Genomic DNA, 15321 nt, shown 5'->3' on the forward strand with positions numbered 1-15321 from the left:
TATATTCAAGATAGACAATCAAACACTCCTTATTAATAAACAGGTATTTAAAATGGCAAATTATGTTAGAATAGTTACACAAATGTGCTTGGCTTAGTGCCTAGTGCATAAATGTTTCAGTCTCAGCATTTCAGTGTGTAAATGTTTCATGCTCGGTAACTTGCTGTGTAAACACTTTCCAATCTGGACAAAAGGCAATTTTAAAAAAAAATTAAACTTTCCTGGCTCAGTATTGATTCGCTACTCAGCCAAACACATCGGGAAAGTCTGGGTTAGCTGACATTTACCAGCGCAGTGATCAAACTGCTACATTTGGCTTCAACTACTGGATCTGAGGAATGGAAAATCAACCACATTTCCTGCTTCTGATTACAACATAGCACCCTCTACTGGAGTTTGTGGGGGGGGGGGGAGAAAAAAAGAGCGAGAGAGAGAGAGAGAGACAAGAGACAGAAAGAAAGGAAGGAAGAAAGAGAAAAAGAATCAGTCTAATGGAGACAAAATCAGGCTCAGCTGTGATGTCCTTCTCAGTCAAATAGTCTGCTAATACTCAGTGTGTAGGTTCACATATGTAGAATGCCTACTTAGTGAAAGAACATGTCTGCGCAAAGAAACTATCAGGTAGATTTTAACTTGTGTGGTCTGTCTTGGGCCACAGGAATGTCAGACAACTACGATGGTGGCGGTAGGTCTTGGCAGGTGGGGGGGGGGGGCACGGGGGGGGGGGAAGAGGCGTGGTCGGGGGAGGGAGGTGAGATCAAGGCGAGATCGGGGAGGGGGGAAGGCGAGGTCGGGGGGCTTGGGGAGGGGCGTGCCTGTGCCAGCAGCGACCCGAAATATTTTTGTGGAACATGGAGAAGCAACAAAAAAACAAGTGTTTAATATAGTGTTTCCTGAGTGGACAGCAGGGGTCCCTTTATGGGCTGGTGTTTAGGTCGCTCAATGCCACGAGTGTAATGAGCGTGGCACATGCCCACCGGTCCCTTAAAATTGCAGTCAGGGTCTTAACAACTTAATTAGGATTTGCATGGGTAAGAGGCCTACCGCCTGTTTCAGGCCTGATTGGTGGTTGCCCAGAGCTAGACTCCTATCAAAATGGTGGCGGCCGGAGTGTCGGTATCAACGGAGCTTTAACTGACTCCATTTGGAGGCCCGTTAACCCCGATTTCGACATGTTAAAATCGGCCTCTATATGTCAGCATGAGTCAGTGCCTTCAGCAGACGAGAGGTGAAAACGGAGGAAAGAGTGAGCATCCATGGAGGACTTGAAAAAATTGCTGAAACACATAGATGGCCAACCTGGCCCCGAAATTCCAGCGTTTCTGGGACTTAAAATTTGGGCAATTTTTTTCTTGTGACCTGGAAATTGGGGTGGAAGTCATTTCTGACGGTTTACTGACCCACTAACCTGGCACCAACACTGTGCCAGCAACCTAGCCATCTCCCATAGTTAGAGCAGAGGGCCTCCTCAGTAACTCCATGCCCTGTTCCTTATAGGAGGTAAGGTCTTTAATCTTGAGAATGCCCCCTTCGGTCCCGTGCTCCTTGCAAACATTGAAATCAAGTTTCTTCTGCAACAAGATTAAATGAATTAGGTGCAGGTTAGCAATTGAGAAATGTCTCCCAAGCGATATCGGACAGCTGATGTAACAGATCTGCTGCTTTCACTCGAGTAGAGAATGATGTTTCAAGGATCTGAATGTAAATAATTACTGTTCGGGGAGATGGTGACACATAATGTAAGATCCCATTAGTGCCCTCCTTAACCAGAGTGCCGTGCGAAGGGTTACTTGGGCAGCTATTCATTTTAAGGGATGAATAGTGTGTTGGTGCCCAGGGTGCCACAGGATGAAAGGGAATGTGGTCAGTGTGTTACCTTGGCTGCTTTCATCAGGTCACTGAACTTCTTGCAGCACTGGTCTGCAGCTCTGGGGGTGAGAGAGGTGCCACAGCCACCTCTTTCCACATAACACAAGACATACTTTCTTCGGGCTTCCCCCCATGGAGACCGAGCAGTCTCTCTTCTTTGCCCAATCTCAACCAGGAAGTATTGGAAGTCAGTCTGATTGATACTATGTACTCTTCCGCCTCCAGTCAATGCCCTTTCCCCTTCTTTGAGTGCCTCTAACCAATCCTCCAGTGGAAAACATTCTTTAAAAGTGGGAAAAATTCATACAGGAGCCATCAGTCCAACTCACCAAGCCAAACACTTCCCTGCTTACCTAGTGCTCCCCAGCCTGCTGCTGCAATCTTCAGCCAGACTTGGCTTTTAAAAGGCTGCATTCTAATTCTAAGCATCCCCAGAGTAGTACTCCTATTTTACACAAGATTTGTGCTTCACAGCCACCAGTGGATATATAGCTGACCCCACCAATTCTCTTGCCTTTGATGGGAAGGTGGCACATCCGCATTTGCTCCCCGTTCCCCTGGACCTTCATGCTCTGTGAACCAACTGGTGCATGGGAGTGAAAAATTAAGTGCTGCAGGGGGTGATATTGAGGAGGTTGTGGCAGAGGATCACAGGTCATCATCCACAGGTGAGGTGAGAGTGACTGCCCTTGACATCAAGACATCATTTGACCGAGTGTGGCACCAAGGAGCCCTAGTAAAATTGAAGTCAATGGAAAACTCTCCAGTGGCTGGAATCATGCCTAACACAAAGGAAGATGGTAGTGGTTGTTGGAGGCCAATCATCTTAGCCCCAGGACATTGCTGCAGGAGTTCCTCAGGGCAGTGTCCTAGGCCCAACCATCTTCACCTGCGTCATCAATGACCTTCCCTCCATCATAAGGTCAGAAATGGGGATGTTCGCTGATGATTGCACAGTGTTCAGTTCCATTCACAACCCCTCAAATAATGAAGCAGTCCGAGCCCACATGCAGCAAGACCTGGACGACATTCAGGCTTGGGCTCATAAGTGACAAGTAACATTTGCGCCAGACAAGTGCCAGGCAATGACCCTCTCCAACAAGAGAGAGTCTAACCACCTCCCCTTGACATTCAACGGCATTACCATCGCCGAATCCCCCACCATCAACATCCTGGGGGTCACCATTGACCAGAAACTTAACTGGACCAGTCATATAAATACTGTGGCTACAAGAGCAGGTCAGAGGCTGGGTATTCTGCGGCGAGTGACTCACCTCCTGACTCCCCAAAGCCTTTCCACCATCTACAAGGCACAAGTCAGGAGTGTGATGGAATACTCTCCACTTGCCTGGATGAGTGCAGCTCCAGCAACACTCAAGAAGCTCGACACCATCCAGGACAAAGCAGCCCGCTTGATTGTCACCCCATACACCACCCTAAACATTCACTCCCTTCACCACCGGCGCACAGTGGCTGCAGTATGTACCATCCAGAGGATGCACTGCAGCAACTCGCCAAGGCTTCTTCGACAGCACCTCCCAAACCCGTGACCTCTACCACCTAGAAGGACAAGAGCAGCAGGTACATGGGAACAACACCACCTGCACGTTCTCCTCCAAGTCACACACCATCCAGACTTGGAGATATATCGCCGTTCCTTCATCGTCGCTGGGTCAAAATCTTGGAACTCCCTTCCTAACAGCACTGTGGGAGAACCTTCACCACATGGACTGCAGCGGTTCAAGAAGGCGGCTCACCACCACCTTCTCAAGGGCAATTAGGGATGGGCAATAAATGCTGGCCTCGCCAACGACGCCCACATCCCATGAACGAATAAAAAATAAATCTCGGTCCAGAGGCTCCTGTGTGGGCTTAACCTCCACATCTTCTCCCTTATCATCAATCTCCCTTTTGTCAGTGTCATCATCATAGTCCACGAAGACAATTTTCCTCCTCATCATCAACGTCTTCTTCCTCTTCCTTATCATCTGACTCCCCCCGCCCCCACACCCCCCGCACATTAATATGCCAACGTGGTCCTGAGTGATATTTTAATCCAAAATATATCAGCTGCTCAGTTCAAAAAGAGGCTAAAAAATCACACAATACAGCAGACTGTTCGTTCCATTGATAATCTAATATCAAGAGGCATCTGGAGAACATCCCTGACCACCAACCTTACAAGGGCATGATCCACTATTCTGTAAATTAAAGACATTTTGTTTTCCAATTGCACTTCTGTGCTTAATCAGTCCAGCTTTCACATATAGCACCAAATACCAGATCACAGTCGAGTCCAATTCCGTCCTCACCTCACATCATATACATATATTTTCAGCAGAGGTCACTGAATAGAAATCAGGAATGGGAACCTGGCTAATATTTCCCTGCTTTAGCGCAGGCATGGAGATCAAATATAGTATCCTGCCATCCACCCAGACTGTGATCAACCAACTCAACACAGACCATTTATTAAACCTGGAACCTTTCTAGTCTGTACGGTTTAGTACCACACCATTTGTTGCATTACTCATTGAATCATCCCTGTTTAATTGATTCTCTTTTATTTACCTATAGTTACATGCAAATCACTTACTAGGCTCCTTTGGGTGCATAGGGTCACAACTCAGCTGTAAACTTCTGTTCCGGCAATAATTTTTTTTGATCCCAGTCCTTGTTCAGCATTTAGTGCCCGATCGTGTTCTGATTCTTCTGCCTCTATCACTTTTACTTTCTGCCTTTGTCTCCTTGAGCCAATGTCTCTATCAACTTCCTTGCCTCATTCTCTATGTGTATATATCTCTTTTTTATACTCTCCAGCTGTTTCTAGCCCTGTCTTTCTATTTGGGTCTTTATTCTAGATTCCCTATCTGTTTATCCACCTGTGTGTGTCTCTCTTTCCTCCTCTCTATCTTTTTCTAGCAATTTCTCTTTTTTCTGCTTCTTCAAGACAAGAGTGTGCTTTTCTCTCTCATCTTGTCTGTCTTTTTTTCTCTCTACTATCTCCTTCTTCTCATCTCTTTGTATGTGTATGTCTCTCTTTTTGTCTGTGTCTCCCTTTCTCGGTTTTGCAATCTTGTCTCTAGATATCTCTCTCTTTTTGTCTGCCTCTCTGTCTTTATGCCTCGTCTTGTCTAAGTGTGTGTGTGTACTCTGCTATCTCCTTCTCTTCTTGTCTATGCGCACCTCTCTCGCTAACTACCTCTGTCTTTCCGTCATCCTGTGCTGGTTTGGAACAGCAGTTCCTCTTGTCGCTGGTACAGTTCTTCTCTCACCAGGTGCAAATGCAATCTGCTGATAACAGCATCAATGCAAAACCTGATTTTCCAGAGAAAGAGAGCCTGTACAAACAACACGTTGATGACAGGTTGCTGCATACCTTTCATAAATAAATGGATCCTAAATATTTAACTAAACTCGCAGCAACCAAAAAGAAATTCAATTAATCGCACAAAGGCAAGGACTGATTAGCAAACAGTTACTCAGAATGAGTGCATCATAGAAATAGGGAGGGTCTTTGTGTATTTTTGATTTTGTTTAACTTGGGAGAAAGCTGAAGGGAGTTCTCAAAAACAGTCAGCTCTGTCCTTATGACTTTGGAACCAAAGGGCTCCTCCGGCATGTACAGGGTAAGCAACCTTTGAATCTGTTTGAATGGAAAGGAGAGAAAAAGGCAAATTTAAAATATTTTAAAGTATTTGAAATACCGTGATTTTTATTGCTACTTTGCCCTCCGAGATGGCCATGCTTACCATTGCTAAGATGGCTAATGACCTGTATGTTCTGATACAATGTTAGTGTGGGATAATGAATCAAGAAATAGCACATCATTATGGTTTGGCCCTTTCTGACTGTACTAAATTCAGATCTGCTGTGGTCTAAGTTTCTACCTTTTACCCAGTTCAAAATTAGACATGGATGGAACAGGGACAGAGAAGGAGCTGATATCTTGGACATTCTGTGGCAGAATAATCAGAATGGTTCAGCTCTGGACTGAGGCCTGTGTTAAGATATCTGGTTGTCGTGCCAGCTTGCAATATGTTGCCTGGCCTGCCATCTGGAAGACAATTGTAAACAATTTTACAACACCAAGTTATAGTCCAACAATTTTATTTGAAAATCACAAGCTTTCGGAGGCTTCCTCCTTCCTCAGGTGAATGTGGAAATGAAATCCTCGAACCTTTCGCATTTATAAATCACAGAACAATACCTGGTGATTACAGATAGTCTTTCCAACTGCCCGTTGCCAAGGCAATCAAAGTGTTCAGACAGAGAGGTGTTACCTACAGGGCCACCGAATATACAAACAACCAAAAAAAAAACAGAGAGAGAGAGGCAGAAACATAGAAACATCCGGAAGGAAGAGAAAGACAGCAAATGACCCGTTATATTAAAAACAGATAACTTTTGTTCGCTGGTGGGGTTATGTGTAGCGAGACATGAACCCAAGATCCCGGTTGAGGCCGTCCTCATGGGTGCGGAACTTGGCTATCAATTTCTGCTTGACGATTTTGCGTTGTCGTGTGTCTCGAAGGCTGCCTTGGAGTACGCTTACCCGAAGGTCGGTGGCTGAATGTCCTTGACTGCTGAAGTGTTCCCCGACTGGGAGGGAACCCTCCTGTCTGGCGATTGTTGCGCGGTGTCCGTTCATCCATTGTCGCAGCGTCTGCATGGTCTCGCCAATGTACCATGCTCTGGGGCAACCTTTCCTGCAACGTATGAGGTAGACAACGTTGGCCGAGTCACAGGAGTATGAACCATGCACCTGGTGGGTGGTGTCCTCTCGTGTGATGGTGGTATCTGTGTCGATGATCTGGCATGTCTTGCAGAGGTTACCGTGGCAGGGTTGTGTGGTGTCGTGGACGCTATTCTCCTGAAAGCTGGGTAATTTGCTGCGAACGATGGTCTGTCAGAGGAAGAGGAGGAAAGAGAGAGCCAGTAAGACTGAGAAAGTGTAAAGGAAGGTGAAAAAGACCAACAAATTGTAGAGGAAGAGAGAACGAGGGAGAAAGCTGAAGCATGGAAGAGATTAAAGGAGAAGGTAAGGAGAGAGCCAGAGAGAATGGAACAGTGAGAATACCTGCCTGTGTCACCTGCTCCCTGCAGCTTGAAAAATTCATTCAACACATGATATGTATGTATTTTTTTAAAAATCTTAACTTGTATAAATGCAGTGATGGGAGTGCCTAGCTGCACTTATTACTTGCCTGTTTTTGAAACTGTCCTTTTGTATGATTGACTCACTGTATGCTTTAATATGGGGCAGTGACAAATATGCTGAAAATGTATCAATTATTAATATTAATAATACAATGAGTCACACATTACACAAAGCACCAGATGGAAGAAGCCGTGGGTGACATCACTGGTATCAGACAACCAAAATCTGAAAACAGATAGCTGAGGAGGAAGGGCATCAATTCAGCTGAAGGATCCTCCACAACGCCAGTTCACAAAAGGATGAGGACATCCTTCAGCTCAGCCAGAAAATCTAAAAGCGCTTGCACACCATATCACAGAGCATGGAGGAGTCGAGCTCCAACTTGTGTCAAGGCTTCGCACACAGCATGGAGACCATTCTGTCCAACATGGACCAAGTGGACAGCTCCATCAATGCCACAGTAGCACCCACCATGATGGAGCCTCTGCTGATGGCTCACGCTGCTGTCATGGAAGCTCAGATGGCTGCCACCTTGGCTCTGGGGGCCAATTTTGCAAAGGGGCCTCCAAAGTGTCACAACAGTCCTGCACTCTGTTCTCGCAGAGCCGCAGGAGTGCTGAGGCATAGGCCCAGGAGAGTGGCCTTGGCTCCATGGGAGAGGCACCTTCTGTCCTCTTTCAGGACGACATCATGCCTGCTCCTTCTCCACCCACTCCACCAACGTCCTTGTCAGTACCACACAGCGATGCTGCAGTCTACAGTCGGGCCCTCTAGCCCTACAGCTGCTCAAGGTCACCCACCATGGCCATCTGAAGTGTCCTCAATGGAAGCTCAGCAGCCTTCCATCTTCCAAGATGTAGCCACTGGGGAAACACTTCATAGGAGCACTAGGATAGGGAAAGGGGCATGCAAGACAGGCACATAGGGCTGGAACAAGGGTGATTCATAATTATTTCTGTAAACTGTTAGACAGAGATGGAATTGAGTTGTTTGATCAATTTGTTTTTTGTTCAGGGTTTGCTGTTAGTGTTTATCTTTGTAGTGCAGTGAGGGCAAGATCCATAAGGCTGGACTGAAGGAAAGCAATTGGATAGTGATAGTAAGGATTGTCCGACTGTTGGTGTATTGGAGATGGGAGGGATGATTTAGGTGAAGCACTCTTTGATGAGCTGATCTTGGAGAGCTCTGGCAGCTAAGGGCACTGGTAGTCGATGCCTCTCCCCCTCCTTTTCATGCTCCTCCTCTGCACTTCTCGTGGTCAGGTGATGATAAGGGCTGGTCCTTCACAATGGCAAATTTTGTGCAGCATGCATATGACTCCAAACCTGGATTTCCGCTCACGGATACGGCAAAGCTCATCCAGAACGGTCCAGGCCGTCATGAGCACGCCAACTGTTAGCTCATGGCGGCATGCCTCTTCTTGTAGGCCAGCTCTACAGCTATGGCCAGATCCCTGGCAGGAGTCATGAGCCACGTCCACAGCCCTTGTCGCCAAGTAGCCAGCCTGCAACTTGACAGCCTGGCTGAAATAAAAACAGCACAAAGGACTGCCGTATGATGAGAGTCATGACTGCTACCAGGATACCGGGTACAGACCTGTATGATGCGCTGACTGTGGTTGCAAACCAGCTGGACATTGAGGGAGTGGAATCCCTTGTGATCGATAAAAATGCCAGGATTGTGATAGGAAGCACGCACGGCAACGTGGATGGAGTCTATGGTACCTTGTACCCTGGGGAAGTCAGCCACGCGGGTGAAGCCTAGTGCTCTCTTGACCTGATTCACTCTGTCCATAGGGAAGGAGATGTATGTGTTCTTCCTGGAGTGGAGAGCCTCGGAGACCTCCCTGATATGGAGGGACTGCGAACTGGGAAATATCGCTGCTGTCACCTGTTGCAGCCTGAAAGGAGCTCATGGCATAAAAGCTAAGGGCCATGGTGACCATGACAGCCACAGGCAGTGCTGTCCATGCCCTAATGGTGGCTGCAGTGGGTGACATAGCATGATAACAGCCTCCTTTGTGAAGCGAAGACGCCTCAGCCATTGCTCTTCAGTGAAGTGAATGTAGGAGGAGTGCTCCCTGAATACCCGCTGTGGATATGGCCCCCTGCGTAGTGCCCTCCTCCGCCTCCCTCTTGTGGCAGCTGCTCCTGCTGTATTCCGTGCTGCTCCCCCTTGTCCTCCAGCCCCAAAGGCAGCACTAGGAGACTACCCGTGACTGCAGTCAAACAATCTATGAGACAGCCAACAACAGTGCAACACTAGCAAAATGAAACTGAACTTTCCAGAGTGATAAAACACACTAAAAACCGCCCAGAAGTTGACCAGCAATCTGAAATAGCAAACCGGCAACTAGCCTGCAAGTTCTGCATGATCCCGTTAACTAGCGCTGGTGAGAGTCCTTCCTGCCGGTTAGCGCCACGTGTAACTGGGCGAGTTCAGCATGTGGCGAGTCAGGCGCTGGGGCAAAATCAGAAAAGGGTCCTGCAAGAAGCGTAAGACCATAATTTAAATAACTTATTTACTCTTTTAAATTCTTCTGTCGTGTGCTGCAGGCACCACTGGAGAAGCCCGATCCAAAAGGGCAGGTGGCGCTCTTCTGCCTGGAAATGTGCGGGCGCTTCCTGGCCACAATATTGGACGCTTAGGAGGTCATTTACTGCCCGTAATACGGGCGCTGAGAGTTCAAATTTCTAGGCCGTAATGTCTGTATTTTCCTCCAGCTCTCCTTCTGCCTCTACTTGTGCTGTTCATTCACATCTCTATCCCCACCTCAGAATGTTCTCCCTCCTCATTCCCAATTCCCCGAATTGCAGTGTCCATAATCGCCTCTGCCTCTTCCTGACTTTGCTCTCTAAGCAAGGATCTGGTCTATGATTCTCCCTGTGTGTCAGTCAGAGACTTTGAGTGTTCCCAGCTCCTTTGCTGGGAAGAAAATGCACTTTAGTGCAGCAGCAGGATCCAGGAGTCTTTAGCTGAAGTATAATTTAACCATATTACTCCACGTTTGTTGCTCTAAACCAGCAACGATTTATTCTGCTTGTTACTCAGAATCCTAGCTTTATGTGCTTTTTTAAAAAGCTTGCAAATAACTAAAAGGTCAAATTTATGGTAGCTGGAACACAAAAATCAATTTTTTTAAAAAACACACACGCACACAAATAGCAAGTATGAATCGAAAAATTAAAAACAAATGTGAATTTTACCTGCCCATACTTCATTGAATCAGGTTAAATCCAAGCAACAAGTTAATAGATTGTTGCAAACTTACTTAAGACATACAGCTATTGAATCTTCAGTAAGAGACCATCCATAATTCTCAGTTTTTAATAACAGTACATAGAGCACTTGGGGGTTGAAAGAGTTAATATTTTTATGTACAATTTTTTTTAATACAGGTAAAACAATTACTAAACTTCATCAATTGTTGCAAAACCCCTCTGGGAGGAAAGAAGCAAAAGGAACATTCTTGATGCTGTTACCAAAAGGATGGAAATTATGGACGGCCCCTAAAAGACTGTACAGAGCCTGTGCCACAGCTCGTCTGGCTGCAGGCTGCTGAGGTTGCCTGGAGACTGAAGCCTCCCACTTCTGCTTGATGGCTTCTCCAACTACTGCTGCTGTGGTGTCGAGGTTTGGACAAATAACTTCCCCCATCTCTAGGGAAAGAATTATACAAACGATCACAACAGGCCTGTGCCCAGAAGCACCAGCGCCAGACTCAAACAATGGGCAAATTAATTACTGGGGGTGAGGGGGGAGGGGGTGATAAAACAATATTAGACCTCACTGTTGCTCTGATTACAACGAAGGACAAGCTGGGAAAAGAGGCAGCCAGAAGTGAACTTCATCCCACAGTTGCTGGGGAAGCTGACCAGATAAACAGCATCAGATTTAAATTGTTTAACATAAAAGTGCACGCTAAAGATGCTGAATATGGCCGTCTGGTGCTCACAACTCCCTACATGATGGGTTGCTAATCGTAATCGTGCTTTTCTGAGAAGCAGCTTCCCAAAAGAGGGAAAAGCAAATGGCTGTAAAGGTTGGCTGTTCGCCTCTACTTGACTCAAGATCATGCATAAGACGAGCTGAGGAAGTGGGGCCCTTCTGTCCATTTGATCTTATCCTTTCAGAATTATCAACCCTACCATCTTCCCATTACAGATTCTAGCTGTTTCCTGAATATATCATGTGCCCTGGTCTCAAGAAAATTACAAGTTAGTTTTGGATGAGACATTTTTTTTATTCGTTCATGGGATGTGGGCGTCACTGGCGAGGCCGGCATTTATTGCCCATCACTAATTGCCCTCGAGAAGGTGGTGGTGAGCCGCCTTCTTGAACTGTTGCAGTCCGTGTGGTGAAGGTTCTTCAGACAACACAAGTGAGATTTGGAATTCAACATGCGGGAATGGTGATGAGAGGAGGGCGTAGGGGGGGAGAGGGTAGTGATAATTGTGTACAACTTCATGACAGATCAATATAATATTTAATGATGCTACTAAGCCACCACAAGATTGAATCCCTTACAATCATTTTGATGCTGAGATCATTTACAGGAACAATGATGAGCAACACATCAAGGAGTTTTTAGATTGTCAGAGTTCCTGGAACAGCCAAAAAACTCTGTTTCTATTTTGCCCTACGGTATTCATGATAGGGATAATTCCACAATCCCTTGCTCCCAGTGGGGAGTGCATCCACAGGGAGCACGGATCAGAGAACTACAATGTTGTAGCCCTATCACTTACCCCCCTGTTCCCTGTGAGAGTGTATCTCCCACTTGGGAGTGAGGGATTGAGGAACCGTCTATTAATGCTATGTGAGTTTTTGAAATGCGTTTTTGTTTAAGGGGAGCAGTTAATTTTTAATTAAAGTATTGCCAATGATGTAATTCCATGTTTAGTTACAAAACCTGGTAAAATCCAGGAATGAACAGAGGAGCTAATGCAAGAGAAGAGATAAAAGAAATTGCCCTGGCCATCAAGGAGCATTTGACTGACACCAAGAAGCCATAGCAAAATTGAGGTCAGTGAGGGTCAATACGAAAACTCTTTAGTAGCTGAAATCATGACTGACACAGGAAGATGGTCATGGTTGTTGGAGGCCAATCATCTCAGCCAGTGGACATCGCTGCAGGAATTCCTCAGGGTAGCATCCTCAACTCAATCATCTTCAGCTGTTTCATCAATGACTTTTCCTATTTTATAAGGTCAGGAGTGGGGGCTGTTTACTCACCATTCTAATATTCAACTCAATTCACAACTCCTACAATAATGAAGCAACCTATACTAACCTATAGTAGGACCTAGACAATTTGGGTGGCAAATGGCAGGCAACATCTGCACCACAAATGTGCCAGGCATTGACCATCTGCGGAAAGAAAAGGCCAATTACTTCCTTCAACCTTCAAGGACTCCACCATTGCCGAATCCCCCACTATCAACATCCTGACCTGAAGCTTAAATGGATCAGCTGTATGAACACCGTGATTGTAAAAGCAGGGCAGCGGCTGATTATTCTATGATGAGTGGCTCACCTCCTGATCCCTCAAAGCCTCTCCACCATTTAGAAGGCTCAAGTCAGGAGTGCGATGAAATACTCACCACTTGTCTGGATGGGTGCAGGCACAACAACACTCAAAGTTCAATACCATCCAGATTAATGTGAGCTGTTTGATTGGTGCCCCTACCACTAAACTCAATGTCCACCCCTCTGGCTGCACTATGCACTGTCTACAGGGTGTACTGCTGCAACTTGCCACGCTTACTTTGATAGCATTTCCCAGCCCCACGACCTCTACCACTAAGAACACGAACAGCGATGTCATGTGCACACATCACTTCCAAGATCCTCTCCAAGTCACACACTATCCTGACTTAGCCATATATCACTGTTCATCATTACTGGGTCAAGATTCTGGAATTCCCGAACCAACACCACAGGATGGTCAGCACCATAAGGACTGCAGTGGTTCAAGGAGAAGATCCACCGCCACCTTCTGAGGGCAACTAAGGATGGTGAATGATTGCAACCTTGCCAGTATCATCTGCATCCCAAGAACAAAGATTTTTAAAAATCTTCTGATTTAACCGTTCTGACGAAAGGCCTTCGACCTGAAAGGTTAACTTTGTTTCTTTCTCCACAGATGCTGCCTGACTTGCTGAACTTCTCCAGCATTTTCTGTTTTTATTAAAGATCTTTTAAAAATCCTTTCAGATGAGACGTTAAACCGAGGCTCTGTCTGGCTGCTGAAGTGGATGTAAAAGATCCCATGGCACTATTTAAAGAAGAGCAGGGAGTACTCCTGGTGTCCTGCCTCAACCAACACCACCATAAACAGATGAATTAATCATACATCTCATTTGTTGTTTGTGGGACCTTGCTGTGAATGAATTGACTGCTGTGTTTGTCTATACAGGCTGCATGTCAAAACTAATTCACTGGCTGTGAAATGCGTTGAAGTGTCCTAAGGAGCTACATAAATGCACATTTTTTTTTGCTTAAAGCTGCTTTATAAGATGCTGTGTCAATGGTGAATGTCCCTTTTAGATCCATTTCTCCGGCCTCACTTTGTGCCTGTAAATCATACCAATAATGGGCCATGCAACACAAATATACAAAAAACAAAAAGCAGCTGTAACATGTGCATCCAGTGCTCCGAGTGTGACAACAGAAGGCATTCATTGAACCCGTGGTTAATGCATAGTACAGTTAGGATTATATTAGTAGTCATCATTGTGAATAGCAGGTGTATGCAGTTGAAATGATTCCTACCAGGTAACAACAGGCTTTATGCATGACTTCATCACTACAGTAATGAGGAATCACCTCAATAGTCCTTGCTTTATCCTTATGGAATCCACACCCATCAGTTAAATAGTGGGCAAGGCATGGAAAAGTACAGCTGAACATTATACAAACTGCAGATGTGCCATGTGTATTCTCTCATTAAAAGGAAAATTCCTTTGTCTGTGTTTTCCTAAACCTCCCAAAAACATTTCTCTTTGATTGTGCTTCTGCCTCCCTCCGCTTTCCCTTCCTGCTTGGCGTCTGCTTTTTGTCTATTGCCCTCTAAAGCACTCGGAGGTGTCCCTTTGCCATAAGAAGCCCCATAGAAATCAAGGTAGTTGTTTTCAAACTCAGCCTCCTTAAAATGTAATGGTTCAAATCACAGTTTTAGTCCACAGGTGTTGAATGGATTCCCCTTCATTTTGTGGTTTATTTTCCAGAGAGGAACTTAAATATATTCGCCAACAAATCATCTACCTCTGAAAACGTTACACAATTCATTATTTTTTTCAGAAAATGAAAAATACTTTGTCACCAAAAATGGAGCACAGATCGCCCAATTTCTGTCATGAGGTACATGCACTCATTTTGGATGAAAAGTATAACCTATTATGATAAGTATCAATCTAAAAAAAAGTTAGATAAAATTAGTAAATATGTTTAAATGGCTTTGTGGTCTATGTTGATCTTTCTGCTCATAACACTCAGTCCCATTTCTCTAATACTGACAGCACCATGAAAGCGACATTAACAAAACAGACATTTGAACATCCTAGATTTTGCTTTACTCAAAGTACAGACGGCATCTAAATTGTGCTTTACTCATTGTACAGTATCTCTAGGTTTGACTCCGTATACAGCCCTAATACTATGCTTTACTCAGCGATAGTGTTTATGTTGTGTTTTACTCAGCGTGTAGTATTTCGCTCTATTGTGCTTTACTAGACATACAGTGCCTCGCTATTTTGTACTTTGCTCAGTATAGTGTGTCTCCATATTGTGCTACACTGTGTACAGCATCTCTATATTGTGTTTCACTAGGCACGGAGCCTCCCTATATTGTACGTTTCTCAGTGTACAATGTCCCTCTGTATTGCATGTTACGCAGCAGTGTCTCTATATTTTGTACTTTACTCAGTATAGGGTAGAAGCAATATTTCTGGTTGTATCACACCGTCATGAAGTAATATTGGCTGAAACATGCGCGCAAATCCTAACACCCATTTGAGCATTTCATTTTTCCCTCATTCAACCATTTCCTACGGAAGCTTCACTAGCATATGCTAGTTCAAGGAGGGATGCTATGATGCCTCCTGCACCTTTTATGCTGAAACTACACCACTTCAAAAGGCACCAGGGTTGGCAAGCACAGAGCTGTATCCGACCGTAAGCTTAAAGGGCCAAAAAGAAGATGCATTCAGCACTTTTGAGGCCAGTTTTTCCTAATTTCCTTTAACTTTCATAGAGTCATAGAGTCATAGAGTTATACAGCACGGATAGAG

At 45.3% G+C, this 15321-nt stretch overlaps 1 protein-coding gene across 2 annotated transcripts in view; it reads right to left on the reverse strand.

Moving 5' to 3' along the window:
* The window catches only part of LOC137334376 (proline and serine-rich protein 2-like), a 61816-nt gene that overhangs the window by 17759 nt on the left and 28736 nt on the right, over positions 1-15321 (reverse strand). Inside the window, exon 1 of one of the 2 annotated variants that reach the window (XM_067999092.1) lies at positions 4466-4489. The exons of the other annotated variant lie outside the window; for it this stretch is intronic. The gene's annotated coding sequence lies outside the window, so the exon portion shown is untranslated. Of the gene's footprint in view, positions 1-4465; positions 4490-15321 lie in introns of those variants that run through there. 2 annotated transcript variants of the gene reach the window in all.

Source organism: Heptranchias perlo, chromosome 17, assembly GCF_035084215.1.
Source record: "Heptranchias perlo isolate sHepPer1 chromosome 17, sHepPer1.hap1, whole genome shotgun sequence".
NCBI lineage: Eukaryota > Metazoa > Chordata > Chondrichthyes > Hexanchiformes > Hexanchidae > Heptranchias > Heptranchias perlo.